The sequence below is a fragment of the Phaenicophaeus curvirostris genome, chromosome 29 (assembly GCF_032191515.1).
Source record: "Phaenicophaeus curvirostris isolate KB17595 chromosome 29, BPBGC_Pcur_1.0, whole genome shotgun sequence".
NCBI lineage: Eukaryota > Metazoa > Chordata > Aves > Cuculiformes > Cuculidae > Phaenicophaeus > Phaenicophaeus curvirostris.
In genome coordinates this window covers 2,709,116-2,723,568 of record NC_091420.1, presented here as the reverse complement: position 1 = coordinate 2,723,568, position 14,453 = coordinate 2,709,116, and the positions used below count along the sequence as shown (strand labels likewise).

The following is a 14,453-nucleotide window of genomic DNA, read 5'->3' as shown; positions in this document are numbered from 1 at the left end:
ACCTGGACCAGGGCCTCCTCACCTTCATTGTGAAGAATTTCTTCCCAAGATCTCATCTCAATCTCCCTTCTTGCAGCTCAAAACCTTTTCGCCTCATTCTCTCCCTGCCCTCCCTGATCAAGAGCTCCTCCCCAGCTTTCCTGGAGCCCCTTTCAGCACTGGAAGCTGCTCTAAGATCTCCCTGGAGCCTTCTCTTCTCCAGGCTAGATAACCCCAACTCTCTCAGCTTCTCCTCATACAGGAGGTTCTCCAGCCCTCGGATCATCCCCCTGGCCTCCTCTGCACTCGCTCCAACAGCCCCATGTCCTTGTTGCCCTGAGGACTCCAGAACTGCATCCCTGCACAGAACCAGAGAATCCCTAGGTTGCAAAAGACCTTTGAGACCATCAAATCCAACCATCCCTGTCCCCTACTAAATGACCTCCCTCCGCAGACACCTTGTGAAAAGACTTTTTGCTTAAAAAGCCTGGATTTGGGGTGGGAATAGCGAGCTAGCAGAGGATGCTCTTTCCTGCAGCGACCTCCTAGGCAGGGATGGAGACCGGAGCCAGCCCGGGGAGCACCCATGGGTGCTAACAGAGCCTCTACCCCGGTCACGGCACAGGGAATTATAGAAGAGCCTGGAAGAAGAGCCTGCTCCGGCCGTGACCCAGATTCCCCTCCAGCCTGATCCTTCACTGAAGTCATAATCCTTGGAGGGCTTCTGGTCCTCCTCTTCTTTTTTTTTTTCTTTTAAAATACATCCCTGCACGTTGCCATGGCGACAAGGGCGATGCTATAATTTCAGCATTATAGACTCCAGCGCGAGAACAGGAGGGAGAAGAAGGTTGAAAGATGGACGAGCTGCGCTGATGATGGGTTTAGAGGCAAAGAATTAAATAAGAAAGAACCAAGGTGGTTCCAATCCCTGGCTTCATCAGCAGCTGCTGGAGGAGCCGGGTTGGAGCGATGCAGGGGACACGGATCGGATCCTGCCCTTGGCAGCAGCTTCCTCGGGTGCGGATGCTCTGGACTCCACAGGGTTTTGAAGGACGCCACCTGCCACCCTGCCAGGACAAGCTCTGAACTCCCAAGCATGAACATTCTACTTTGAGGCCAAGAACATCCTACTTTGGGGACCAGGAACATCCTACTTTGGAGGGGACAAAATCAATATTTTGGGGCAGGAACACTCTGGTTTAGAGCCAAGAGTATCCCAATTTTGGGGCCAGAAAAACCCTACTTTGGGGCCAGGAACACCTCACTGAGTCCAGAAACATCTTAGGCTTGATATAAGGAAGAATTTCTTCACCATGAGAGTGGTGGAACAGGCTGCCCAGGGAAATTGTGGATGCCTGGAGGTGTTCAAGGCCAGGTTGGATGGCAGCCTGATGTAGTGGAATGATCTAGATGGGGTTGGAACTGGATGATCTTCAAGGTCCCTTCCAACCCTAACTAGTCTATGAGTCTACGATCTCATTTGGGGGCCAGAAACACCCATTTTTGCCTGAAACACCCCATTTTAGATCACCTTTAGCTCTGCTCACCCCATCTCAGCACCCACCCAGCAGCAAAACTCATCAACTCAGTAGAGTTTCCAAGGCCATGAGATACCTGTGGGTGCTCTTAGCACCACGCTGTCATGGTTTGGCCCTGGGCTGCTGTCAGAGACTTTTCAACCTGGAAGGTGACACCACAGGAGGGAAAAAAAACAGCCCGAGGGATGAACCAAAGCCCTGAGGGCTTCACCTCCCCCAAATCCCACGAGCTTCAAACTCTCCTGCAGCACAGGAAGAGGAAAATAGCTTGAGGAGAAGCCAAACCAGTTCTAACCCCATTTCCATCCCCCTCTGCGCCCCACTTTGCCCCATCGCCAGGCACTGAACCAGCACCAGCTGTGATCGAAACTTTCCGAAAGGCAAATAAAAATAAGATCGTACACAAACACCCCCGCCCAACGGCCCGTGACCCCCACCGGCAGGGAGACGGGCGGCCGGCCCGCTCACGGGGTCCCAGAGGAAGCCAGAAAGCCTCGAGGGACACCTCGCCCCACGCCACGCTCGCCCACGTGGGCTTCCAGCAAGCAAGGAGGTGAGAAAAGGGTTCATCGCTCCGGTGCTCGGCACCTGGCCCAGCACGAGAAGGACCCCAGTGGTGAAAATATAGAATGGGTTGGGTTGGGTTGGAAGGGACCTCAAAGCCCATCCAGTTCCACCCCTGCCATGGGCAGGGACACCTCCCAGTGCATCAGGGGCTCCAAGCCCCATCCAACCTGGCCTTGAACCCCTCCAGGGACGGGGCAGCCACTGCTTCTCTGGTCCCCACCCTCACGGCAAAACATTTCTCCCCAAGATCTTCTCTCAATCTCTTTGGGGGATGTGGAAATCACCATCAGTCCTGGGCTGGAGCCACAGTGCCTGGACACAGCTCAGAAATGGATCCTCAGAGGACAGGAGGGGTTCCTTGGAGGACAGCCCGATGCTGGGACAAAAGAGTCTCCCTAAGCCCATAAACGCTTAAAAAAAGCAAAACCAGATCATCACATCATTGCAAAAGGCCAGGTTGGATGGGGCTTGGAGCCCCCTGATCCAGAGGGAGGTGTCCCTGCCCATGGCAGGGGTGGGACTGGATGATCTTTAAGGTCTCTTCCAACCCAAACCACCTCATAGTTCCATGATTCTCACTTGACATCAACCAGAACCCCAGATCCCATCCCGGGAGGTGTCCAAGGCCAGGCTGGATGGGGCTTGGAGCCCCTGATCCAGAAAGAGGTGTCCCTGCCCACAGCAGGAGGCGAAACTGGATGGGCTTTGAGGTCCCTTCCAACCCAACCCATTCCATGATTCTATGACTGCAAAACCATGAAATCCACGCGTGGGGCAGCGGATTCTGCACCCCAACCATGGGATCCCATGTCAGGGCTCACGACCCACCCTGGGTGCAACATCCCATCTCTCCTAGGCTGGGACCAAACCTTCTGAAACACTTCATAACCTCAAGAGAAAAGCAAAATTCACAGTATTTTATCTCAGCCCCCAAAAGCAGAGCCAACGCCCCCAAACCATCATCCTCCAGCCCCCCACGAGCCATCAGGGTTGCTTTTCGAATACCCTGAGCTCCAGATTTAACCTCCAAGGTGTTTATTTTTGAGAAGCTAAACCCCAAAAGCTGGATTTGCATAATAAAAAGACCCCGGTTGCTGGGTACATGGGTAGCATCGCGGGGCATGCAAAGCAGCCGAGCAGAAGGCGCTGAAGGTCACCCCGAGCGGATGCTGAGCTCATGGTGCCTGCTCCTCTCGGCTGGAAAGGACGAGACAAGAACATCTTTCCTGACGGGAAAAGCCTCTTCCCGACCTTCCATCTCATCCAGCTGGAGCAGGCGTGAAATTCTGCTTTGCTGAAGCAACTCGGCGCTTGTGTCTGGCCTTAAACCTCAAAGCTCAGAGGGCAATTAACAGTTTTTTTCCAAGCTCTCTTGATTTGCAACCAGAGCCGAGCTCACCGTTTCCTCTCCTGGGTGCCAGAGCTGGCCCGAGCGAAGCCACACGGCTTCGTTCCCCTTGGGAGTCGGGGGAGCCTGGGTTTAAGTAGGACACAAGGGGTGCTCAGAGGGGCACTGGGAGCCTTTTCCAAAGGAGGAAGGAGATCTTGGCTCAAAAGGTGCCTCCAGGAGATCTCGGCCCAAAGGTGCCTCCAGGAGACCTCGGCTCAAAAAGTGCCTCCAGGAGATCTCGGCCCAAAGGTGCCTCCAGGATGAGCACCCAGAACCTCACCCTGCTCCGATCCTCACCTCCCGCTGGAGCAGGCAGAAGATCCAGCAGCTCCACGCTGTCCCATCCATTGACACTCATCGCCGTGCCCGAGGCTCAACCCAGCAGCGATGTCTTTGTTTTGGGACGAAGTCCCTTTGCAAGCTGGCACCTCCCAACTCCCTGTCTCCTCCTCATCTCCCACTGTGCCGCTACCAACCCCCTTTTTGTCCCTTAGCTCAACCAAAAAAATGCTTTGGATCATCTCAAACCCCAAAAAGCTCCAACACCGCCCCAAAAAAACCCCCAAAAACAGATGCTCGCCTCTCCCTCCGGCAATAAAATGCCAGGATTGATGGAAGGAGCAAGAAGCAGCATCCCAGTCACCAGCTGCCGCGGGAAGAGGCTTGGCTGCCTTCACCACCAGCATCCTGCTCCAACCATTTGTTCTGCTTCTATTTTGGAAAGCGCCGGGGCTGGGGCGCTCGGTGGCTCCCAAGCTCCCCAGCGCCGAGCGAGGCAACAGATTTCATGCAAAGAGGTAGCGCCGGCTCCGCTCCCCGTCTTGGCACCGGCACCCGCGCGGGGCTGGAGATATTTTTGAACAAGTGAGTCGAGAGGTGCTAGTTTTCCCAGCGGCTCGTTGCCGGCGCGTGGGAAGGCCGGCCGTGCCAAGTCAGGGAAGGGTGGAGATGGATCCGTGATTGATCCCTCTGCTCGAAAACCAGAGCAGAGAAGCAGAGGATGGGATGGGATGGGATGGGATGGGATGGGATGGGATGGGATGGGATGGGATGGGATGGGATGGGATGAACCTCAAAGCCCATCCAGTCCCACCCCTGCCATGAGCAGGGACACCTCCCACTGCATCAGGGGCTCCAAGCTCCATCCAACCCAGCCTTGAACACCTCCAGAGACAAGGGCACAGTTTACCCCCCAGGATAACCACACCTGGAGGCATCACCATGACCTCCTCATCAAAGAAGATGCTTGGTGCTACATGCAAATGCTCTGCGTTCCCCTTTGTTTCTTCCACCAAGTTCTCAGATGGTCCAAGCACCACGTGCCAGGATCTGCATCCAACAGCGCAGGCGCCTCGGCCAGCAGATGCTGGCCAAGGGTCACCGGGCACTGGCAGAGGCTGCCCAGGGAGGGGGTCGAGTCCCCTTCCCTGGAGGGGTTTAAGGGACAGGTGGACGAGGTGCTGAGGGACAGGGGTTAGTGACTGATGGGAATGGTTGGACTCGATGATCCAATGGGTCTTTTCCAACCCAGTGATTCCATGAGATGGGTTGTTTCTCTCAAGGGTGAAAGCTCGCTCGCACGCTGGCAGGAAGCCTGCAGGTACCGGCTCCACGGGGACATCTGTCACGAGAGGTGGACAGCTCAGACCACACCTACGGTTACACAACCACCCAGCCTGTCTTCGGCTCCAGACTGCCTCGAGATTGGTAAAAAGACACCAGCATCTTCACAACCCTGAGCCTTCCACAAGGTCCATGGAGGCCACCAGGAGCGCCCAAACCAGGTCCTGGCCATTCACCACCCCAGCCCGTAACCCTAGTGGTTTATCTCCTGCTTCCAGGAGAAGGTGGGGAGGCCTGGACAGGTTGCAGTGGTGGCTGCCCCATCCCTGGAGGGGTTCAAGGCCAGGCTGGATGGGGCTTGGAGCCCCTGATCCACTGGGAGGTGTCCCTGCCTATGGCAGGGGTGGGACTGGATGGGCTTGGAGGTTCCTTCCAACCCAAACCATTCCATGATTCCATAAGATGTTCTCGGCACGGCCCACCAGAGCCTGGGGGGCTGAGGGACAGGACCTGCTCCTGCTCCAACACCGCGTCTGCTGCTCCAGCACCACCACACCCCCCCTGTTCCACCACCACGTCCCCCACTTACTGCTTGGACTCGGGGAGGATTTCAGGTTTTACAACCACAAAATTCCAGTCAGAAACACAGAAACGCTGCCAATTTTTGCTAAACAGAAGTCCCTCGTCCAAGTTATTTCATTGTTTAACCCTGAGGCAGCAGGTTTGAAGCCAATTCCATCCTTCCAGCCCTCAAAATCTTGACCCCCGCTACCGACACCGTGAACATTTTCCATTCCCTCTTGCTTTTTTGAGGAAACCCAAAGCAAATCACCCTGACCCCACATATTTTCCCCACCTGCACAACCTGGGCTGCATTCCTGGCTATTTGGTTTGGCAATTTTTCCTTGAATTCTTCCGATAATTTGAAAGGAAAATGTCTTTTTTTTTTTTTTCGTCTTCAAAATAAGAAAAAAAACAAAAAACAAAGGGATGGAGCAAAGTCACATTGTTCCGAAAGGCACTTTCGTTTAAAAGGGAAGAGGAAAACTTTCAAGAAGGGCTATTTATAACTGCTGCTTATAGTCATCAATAATATCTCCCGTCCCACAGCTCCACGGCATCTCCTGGGCAGGCACCAGCTTGCTGCCAGCCCCCAGCACCTTCAGGATCCGGCCCCAGGACGATGCCAAGTCCTACTCGGAGGAGGAGAAAAATCCCTACCAGAGCCCTTTGGGTGGGAGACCCTCTTTATGATTTTTTAGGGAGTTGGAAATAAAGAAAAATTTAAGAAAATCAGGAGTTACAGCTTTGCCCTGCCTGCTTCTAAAAAAAAACCCGACGCGGCTGCAGCACCCAGACCCCCCACCCACTACCCAACCAGCCTGGTGGGCGATGGAGAGGCACCAAACGCTTGCTGGAAGCTGCTTGGAGTTCTAGAAGGTGAACCAAGCCCTCCTCCTCTTCCTCCCTACCCAGAAATAGGTCATTTAATTAGCACCTTTCCATCCTCAACCCAAGATTGAGTCAAGGCAGGCGGTGCAAGCACCTCAAACCTGCACTGGAGCAGCCCCGAGGCACCTCAAGATGGTTTTGACCTTGAGATGTCCCTTGCATATTGTGAAATAAGAAGTATCCTGCTCAGCACAGAGCAAAATGTGCTGCTCCAGCATGGAGCTGCTTCGGGATGGGACGTGGTGGTAGCTCCTGGGTGGTGGCCACAGCCTGATACATCCCAGCACGAGCATCATCCTGTCCTACTAGCTCATCCTCACCCACCTCAGCACCGTTCCTGCTGGTTCCAGCTTCGCTTTCGGCACCCAAGGGCGCAGCGGCACCATTTACCCACTCCTGGTGATAAAAGTGGGTGCTGCGACACCACTCGGCATTGAGAAAGGGTCCCAGCAGCTCTTCCAACATCCCAGCTCTGGAATCTCACCACAACCAGACCCTGGCAGCGAGGACACCGTCACCTGCACCTCAACTCATCCACACCCACCTCTCTCCTTTTATGGTTGGACTCAACGATCCAGTGGGTCTCTTCCAACCTGGTGATTCTATATCGACAAGGAGAATTGCTCGGGAGAGAGCGGAGAATTAGGGGGTGGCCACCGCATCCCCCCAGCCTCGGGGCTAACCACACAAAACTAGGCTGAGCTTCCCCAAAAACCTCTCTCCGTGCAGCTCGGAGGCTCTTTCCCCCCATATTTTTAAATGAAAGCCCAAGTCCAGCCCACCCCATTCCCAAAATACAGCGTTTTTTAACAAATCCTCGCTCCACGGGGACAGTTTTTTTAACATTTTAAAGGATGGAAGCCCTTGTCCATTGTTCCAGCAGCGAGGAACTAGAGCAGGGAGACACCGGGAGCGAGGGAAAAAGGAGAAATGAAAGGAAAACCACAAGCAAACCAAGCGAGAGCGCGAGATAAAAAAGCGACAGATCTGGGGAGGTAGAGCTGCTGGCAGGCGGGCGGCCAGATCCATCTTGAAAGCAAAAGCAAACTGCTGCTCAACCGAAGCAGAGGGAAAAACCTAGAGGTCTTCCGGCACTGCCTGAGCTCGGCTCAAACACAACGAGGAGCAAATATCAGCTTTATATTGCAAGATGTTCTAATTAGAGGGGAAAAAAAAGGGAATTAAAAAGGCACAAGGGATGGGAAAGGGATAAATCGCATCGCTGGGAGGTGCAGGGGATGTATCCTAGAGTCCAACCATCACGGAGAGGCTCCCACCCTCGGCACCCGGCACGGCCGCAGGTTTCTGTGCCCCCCGTCCCTCCTCCTTGCTCTGACTCACTTGCTTTTGGCTCAGCAGCAAAGCCGGACCTTCCCGGCGGCAGGACTGTCATTTGTAATAGAGTCACCTCGGAACTCGGGACGGTTCAGCCTCCGGGAGCTGCCAAAAAAGCTTGGAAAAAGAAGGAAGAGTCCCTAACCCGAGGAGCTCGCCCTCCGAACAGCTGGGACGGCTACAGGGTGAGGCAGAGGGGAATATTTTTAGCTCTCTTTGCAGATGGGGAAGTCCAGGACGGCATCTACGCAGCAGCCCCCGTGCTCGCTCAGGCCACCTCTGCAGGGGTATTAATGGGATTTAACGGGATGCTGCTTGTCCCTGAGGCTCGGGCATCGCCTGGCAGGCTCTGCACGGCATCCTTACCGGCACCGGGAAGGGATCATAGAATCACCAGGCTGGAAGAGACCCACTGGATCATCGAGTCCAACCATTCCCATCAACCACTAACCCATGTCCCTCAGCACCTCGGCCACCCGGCCCTTAAACCCCTCCAGGGAAGGGGACTCAACCCCCTCCCTGGGCAGCCTCGGACACTGCCCAATCACCCTTTCCATGAAGAATTTCATCCTGATGTCCATCCTGACCCTCCCCTGGTGGAGCTTGAGGCCATTCCCTCTCGTCCTGTCCCCTGGCCCTTGGGAGAAGAGCCCAGCTCCCTCCTCTCCACAACCTCCTCTCAGGGAGTTGCAGAGAGCAATGAGGTCTCCCCTCAGCCTCCTCTTCTCCAGGCAATATGGCAAAGCACAGCGATGCCAGCAACACGCATCCCTCTCCACCTTCCCCATCCATTCCCAAAAAAACCACCAGGACCCCGCAACCCGTCGTGCTGGGAGGACACCAAGCAGCATCCCCCAGCAAGTCCCTTCCCAAGCGATGCTGGTTGACCCTGGGAAGCATTCTGGCTTGGAAAAGAGAGAAAAAGCAATTTCTGCCCCTCATCATTAATGTATTTTAGGTTTATACGAGTCGCTGAGGGTCAAAGTGGCCGAGTCTGTAACTGAGCCCAACCAAACCCTCCTGATCATAGAAACACCAGGTTGGAAAAGACCCACCGGATCATCAAGTCCAACCATTCCTATCAAATACTAAACCATGTCCCTCAGCGCCTCGTCCACCCGTCCCTTAAAAACCTTCAGGGAAGGTGACTCAACCCCCTCCCTGATCAGCCTGATCCTTCGGGATGAGCTCAGCAGCATCACCCCCAGCCCTTGCTTTCACCCAAGGACCTGCAGGAGCATCACCAGCTCCTCGCCAGGCAGCTGCCAGCACGGCGGCAGCTGGATCCCGCTCCCCTACTTTTCACGCCGACACTTTGGGCTTTGTTCTCCTTCGCACAAAGCCGTCGTTGCGCTGGCCTGGCAGCACAGAGGGACCTCGGAGTGGATGTGGTTTATGACCATATTTAGGCTCTGTTCCGTTGCCAGAGTCGCAGTAAAGGGCCGCGGCGTTAAATGAGAATCAGACCCCACTTGTTTCACTTGGCAGCCTGGGAAAAATCCACCCTGGGTGACTCCAGCACAGTCCACGGGCCAAAAGAAAATAGCAACAGCCCTTTCCAGCTCCGTTGGTTGCGCTTCCAAAGCTGAGAGCTCCACACCAGCGACGAGGGTGGGAGGGGGATTAAACCCATCAAACACCAAGAGCGTGGAGAAGCCAAGGGACTTGCCCAAGGTCACCTGCAAACTGTGCCGGCACTTCCCAAGGTCCCCCAGCAGGATGGAGCACAGCACGGACATGCCCACGAGGAGCCCCCGAGCCGGGTCGTGCTGGGAAGGAGGGGAAAGGCTGAGCTACCAGATGTAGGAGCTTACGGCCCTTGGACACCAGCGTGGTAAATCCCTGCCGTGTGGCGCAGGCGACGGTGCTTTTCCATCGTGCTGCTGGCAGCGGCGGCGAAACCCGAGCGGTGGCCCCTGCTGCTCCGGGGACATCAGCCACCTGCTCCGAGCGGAGCGCAAGTGCGGATGCCACAGCCTGGCAAAGCCCTGACAACTGCAGGGGCTGAAGGGCAAGAAGGGGGGAGGAGGAAAGGAGAAGCCCCGAGGCGCATCCAGAGGTCCATGACCTTCAGGAGCCCACAGGCAGCGATCCCGAGGGCAGGGCAGGCGGCTCACCGCACTCCCAAGGGACACAGGCAGCTCCAGAGCTCCTCAGGCTGGAGCCACCAGCACTGAAGCAATCCAAGGTTGGAAAGAAAACACCCAGAATAAACCTTACTTACACCCCAAATCCACAGCCCCTCGCCTGGATGAGGGGACACACGCAGAGTCCAGCACAGCCTCGTCGGCAGCAAGGATTCGGGCTGGATGCGCTGGGACAGGGTTTTAAGAGCATCCATCTTGGCAGAACAACACCAGCCCAAAACCCCCCTGGGGCAACGCACAGGGAGGGGGGGAGAGCAGGATCAGGCCCTTCACGGCAGGGAGAGCAGGCAGAGGCCGTTTGCCAAAGCACAGTGCTGGGGGAATTCACACCAGCTGTGTTCCACGGACCAGCATCTGCATCCCTGCTCAGATCCACGGACCAGCAACTGCATCCCTGCTCAGATCCACGGACCAGCAACTGCATCCCTGCTCAGATCCACGGACCAGCAACTGCATCCCTGCTCAGATCCATGGATCATGGACCAGCATCCCTGCCCAGATCCATGGATCATGGACCAGCATCTGCATCCCTGCCCAGATCCATCGATCATGGACCAGCATCTGCATCCCTGCTCAGATCCACGGACCAGCATCTGCATCCCTGCTCAGATCCACGGACCAGCATCTGCATCCCTGCTCAGATCCACGGACCAGCATCTGCATCCCTGCTCAGATCCACGGACCAGCATCTGCATCCCTGCTCAGATCCACGGACCAGCAACTGCATCCCTGCTCAGATCCATGGATCATGGACCAGCATCCCTGCTCAGATCCATGGATCATGGACCAGCATCTGCATCCCTGTCCAGATCCACAGACCAGCATCTGCATCCCTGCCCAGATCCATTGATCATGGACCAGCATCTGCATCCCTGCTCAGATCCACGGACCAGCATCTGCATCCCTGCTCAGATCCACGGACCAGCATCTGCATCCCTGCTCAGATCCACGGACCAGCAACTGCATCCCTGCTCAGATCCACGGATCATGGACCAGCATCTGCATCCCTGCCCAGATCCACGGAGCAGCATCTGCGTCCCTGCCCAGATCCATGGATCATGGACCAGCATCTGCATCCCTGCCCAGATCCACGGAGCAGCATCTGCGTCCCTGCCCAGATCCATGGATCATGGACCAGCATCTGCATCCCTGCCCAGATCCACGGAGCAGCATCTGCGTCCCTGCCCAGATCCATGGATCATGGACCAGCATCTGCATCCCTGCTCAGATCCACGGACCAGCATCTGCGTCCCTGCTCAGATCCATCGATCATGGACCAGCATCTGCGTCCCTGCTCAGATCCATTGATCATGGACCAGCATCTGCATCCCTGCTCAGATCCACGGACCAGCATCTGCGTCCCTGCCCAGATCCATGGATCATGGACCAGCATCTGCATCCCTGCCCAGATCCATGGATCATGGACCAGCATCTGCATCCCTGCCCAGATCCATGGATCATGGACCAGCATCTGCATCCCTGCCCAGATCCAGGGACCAGCATCTGCGTCCCTGCTCAGATCCACGGACCAGCATCTGCGTTCCTGCCCAGATCCATGGATCATGGACCAGCATCTGCATCCCTGCTCAGATCCATGGATCATGGACCAGCATCTGCATCCCTGCCCAGATCCATGGATCATGGACCAGCATCTGCGTTCCTGCCCAGATCCACGGACCAGCATCTGCTGTGGCCTGCCTGTGGCCACAGACCCTGCCTGTGGCACCAGCCAAACCCCTGTGGCAGGTCCCACCAGGACGAGGAGGGAGAACACGAGACACCTCAACTCCTGACCATGCAAAGCCACGGGTGCCGTGGGGCTCCCAGGATGTGGAAGCAAGAGCCGTGCGTGTGCACTCGCATCTCCCTGCTGTTTCGCACACAAGGGGATGAGGGGAAGAAAACAAATACAAAAATACAAGCCAAGCTGCTGGGAAGGAGATAAAGCTGCCAGCAAACAAGCGTTATGGCTGCTAAACAGCACCCAGATGTCCCGTCCACCGCGTCCCACCCCACTCACATCCCCAGTTCGAGGACACGCTCAGCACCCCGGGCTTTGGCCCCCCAGCACAGCACCTCGCTCGGGCCGCTGTCAAATGGCAGCCACGGCGCTGTGTCCCCACAGCCGCTGCCACCAGCCTGGAGGAACAAACAATCACAGCTGTCAGCTCCGGAGCCGGCACCCGGCCAAGGCTGCGAAGCTCCAGGACTGGATTTATCCCGGCTCTCCGGAAAGCTGCGCTTGCCCATCAAACCACGGCACCCACCAGCACCCTGAGCCCCGCTGGCAGCACCCTCAGCATCACCCTGGGGAGAGCACCCCCCACCCCTGAAAGCTGCTGGGTCCCATTCTCCCAGCACCCCCGAAAGCTGCTGGGTCCCCCTTCTCCCAGCATCCCCCAAAGCTGATGGGTCCCAGTTCTCCCAGCACCCCCAAAAGCTGCTGAATCCAGTTCTCCCAGCATCCTCAAAAGCTGCTGGGTCCCCCTTCTCCCAGCACCCCCGAAAGCTGCTGGGTCCCCCTTCTCCCAGCACCCCCGAAAGCTGCTGGGTCCCCCTTCTCCCAGCACCCCCAAAAGCTGCTGGGTCCCCCTTCTCCCAGCACCCCTCCATCCTGCTCTAGGGTGGCAGAGCTGGGCTCGGGAACGAAGGGTCCCACTAGGATGCAGCCCCTCCAGCACTGCCCCAGAGCGCAGGGGGCACTCCCAGTGCCCCCCACCCCAGCCCCACTGGGGGCTTGCTCAGCATCACTCTGGGGAGGGAACCCCCCAACCCCAAAAGCTGCCGGTTCCCCTTCTTCCTGAAAGCTGCTGGGTCCCTGTTCTGCCTGCATCCCCCAAAGCTGGTGGGTCCCCATTCTCCCTGCACCCCTAAAAACTGCTGGATTCCAGATGTCTCTTCATCCCCAAAGCTGCTGGGTCTCAGTTCTCCTTGCACCCCCCAAAGCTGCTTGGTCTCTCTGCATCCCCCAAAGCTGCCAGGTCCCCCTTCTCCCTGCACCCCCCCAAAGCTGCCGGGTCGCCCTTCTCCCTGCACCCCCCAAAGCTGCTGGGTCCCCCTGTATCCCCCAAAGCTGCTTGGTCTCTCTGCATCCCCCAAAGCTGCTGGGTCCCCCTTCTCCATGCACCCCCTAAAGCTGCCAGGTCCCCCTTCTCCCTGCACCCCCCAAAGCTGCCGGGTCCCCCTTCTCCCTGCACCCCCCAAAGCTGCCGGGTCCCCCTTCTCCCTGCACCCCCACTGCATCCCCAAAGCTGCTAGGTCCCCCTGCACCCCCCAAAGCTGCCACGTCCCCTTTCTCCCTGCACCCCCCAAAGCTGCATCCCTAAAGCTCCTGGGTCTCTCTGCATCCCCCAAAGCTGCCAGGTCCCCTTTCTCCCTGCACCCCCAAAGCTGCTGGGTCCCCCTGCACCCCCCAAAGCTGCCAGGTCCCCCTTTCTCCCTGCACCCCCCAAAGCTGCATCCCTAAAGCTCCTGGGTCTCTCTGCATCCCCCAAAGCTGCTAGGTCCCCTTTCTCCCTGCACCCTCCAAAGCTGCTGGGTCCCCCTTCTCCCTGCACCCCCAAAGCTGCATCCCTAAAGCTGCTCGATCCCCCTGCACCCCCCAAAGCTGCCAGGTCCCCCTTCTCCCTGCACCCCCAAAGCTGCTGGGTCCCCGTTCTCCTGGAACCCCTAAAGCTACACCCCGCAAAGCTGCATCCCTAAAGCTCCTGGGTCTCTCTGCACCCCCCAGAGCTGCCGGGTCCCCCTTCTCCCCCTTCCCTGCCCCAGGGCGCTCTGGCTGCTGGCCCAGGGCTCCCGGCCCGGGGGTCCCAGCGGGCTGCAGCCCCCCTAGAGCTGGGGGGGCAGCCCCCCAACCTCCTCTGTGTGTGTGTGTGTCTCCCCCTCATCCCACCTCACCCCTCTCACCTCCAGGCTGCTGCTCTTCCTCCTCCCTCTCCCTCCTTCACCTCTGCACCATTTTGGTGACGGTTTGTTTTGAAGCGGCGGGGAAAAAGAAAAAAAGGAGGGGGGGGGGGGGGGGGAAGAAGGAAAGAAGGAAGGGGGGGGGGGGGGGGGGGGGGAGGATGTGCTCTCCGCCCCCGCCAGCTCCGGCCGCCCATCCCCGCCGCCTCGGGGCGGCACCGCCACAACGGGGGGGGGGTAAGGGGGGGAAAAGGGGGTACACAGGCCTCCCACCCGCGCCCTGAAACACACACACACTGAAAAATAATAAAAAATTGGAAAGGGGGGGGTGGGGGGGGGGGGGAAAGGGGGGTGGGGGTGGGAAAGGGGGGGGGGTGGTAAAGGAAGTAATGCCGGAATGGGGAAAAAGAAGGGGAAAATGAGGGGGGGAAATGGAAATAATGAGATTAAAGGGAAGGAGGAGGTGGGGGGAAGGGGGAATGGGGGGGCTAGGGACCCACCTCGAGCGGGGAGCGGAGCCCAGCGCCTCCCGGGGCTGCGGCGGAGCCGGCGCGCAGCGACCATGGCCGCGCCGGGAGG

General features: G+C 57.6%; 1 protein-coding gene across 8 annotated transcripts in view; it reads right to left on the bottom strand.

The window, feature by feature from the left end:
- Positions 1–14,453, bottom strand: part of MEF2D (myocyte enhancer factor 2D) — an 84,590-nt gene extending 70,137 nt beyond the window's left edge. For all 8 annotated transcript variants that reach the window (XM_069878766.1, XM_069878770.1, XM_069878769.1 and 5 more), the window contains exon 1: positions 14,375–14,453. The gene's annotated coding sequence lies outside the window, so the exon portion shown is untranslated. The remainder of the gene's footprint in view (positions 1–14,374) is intronic.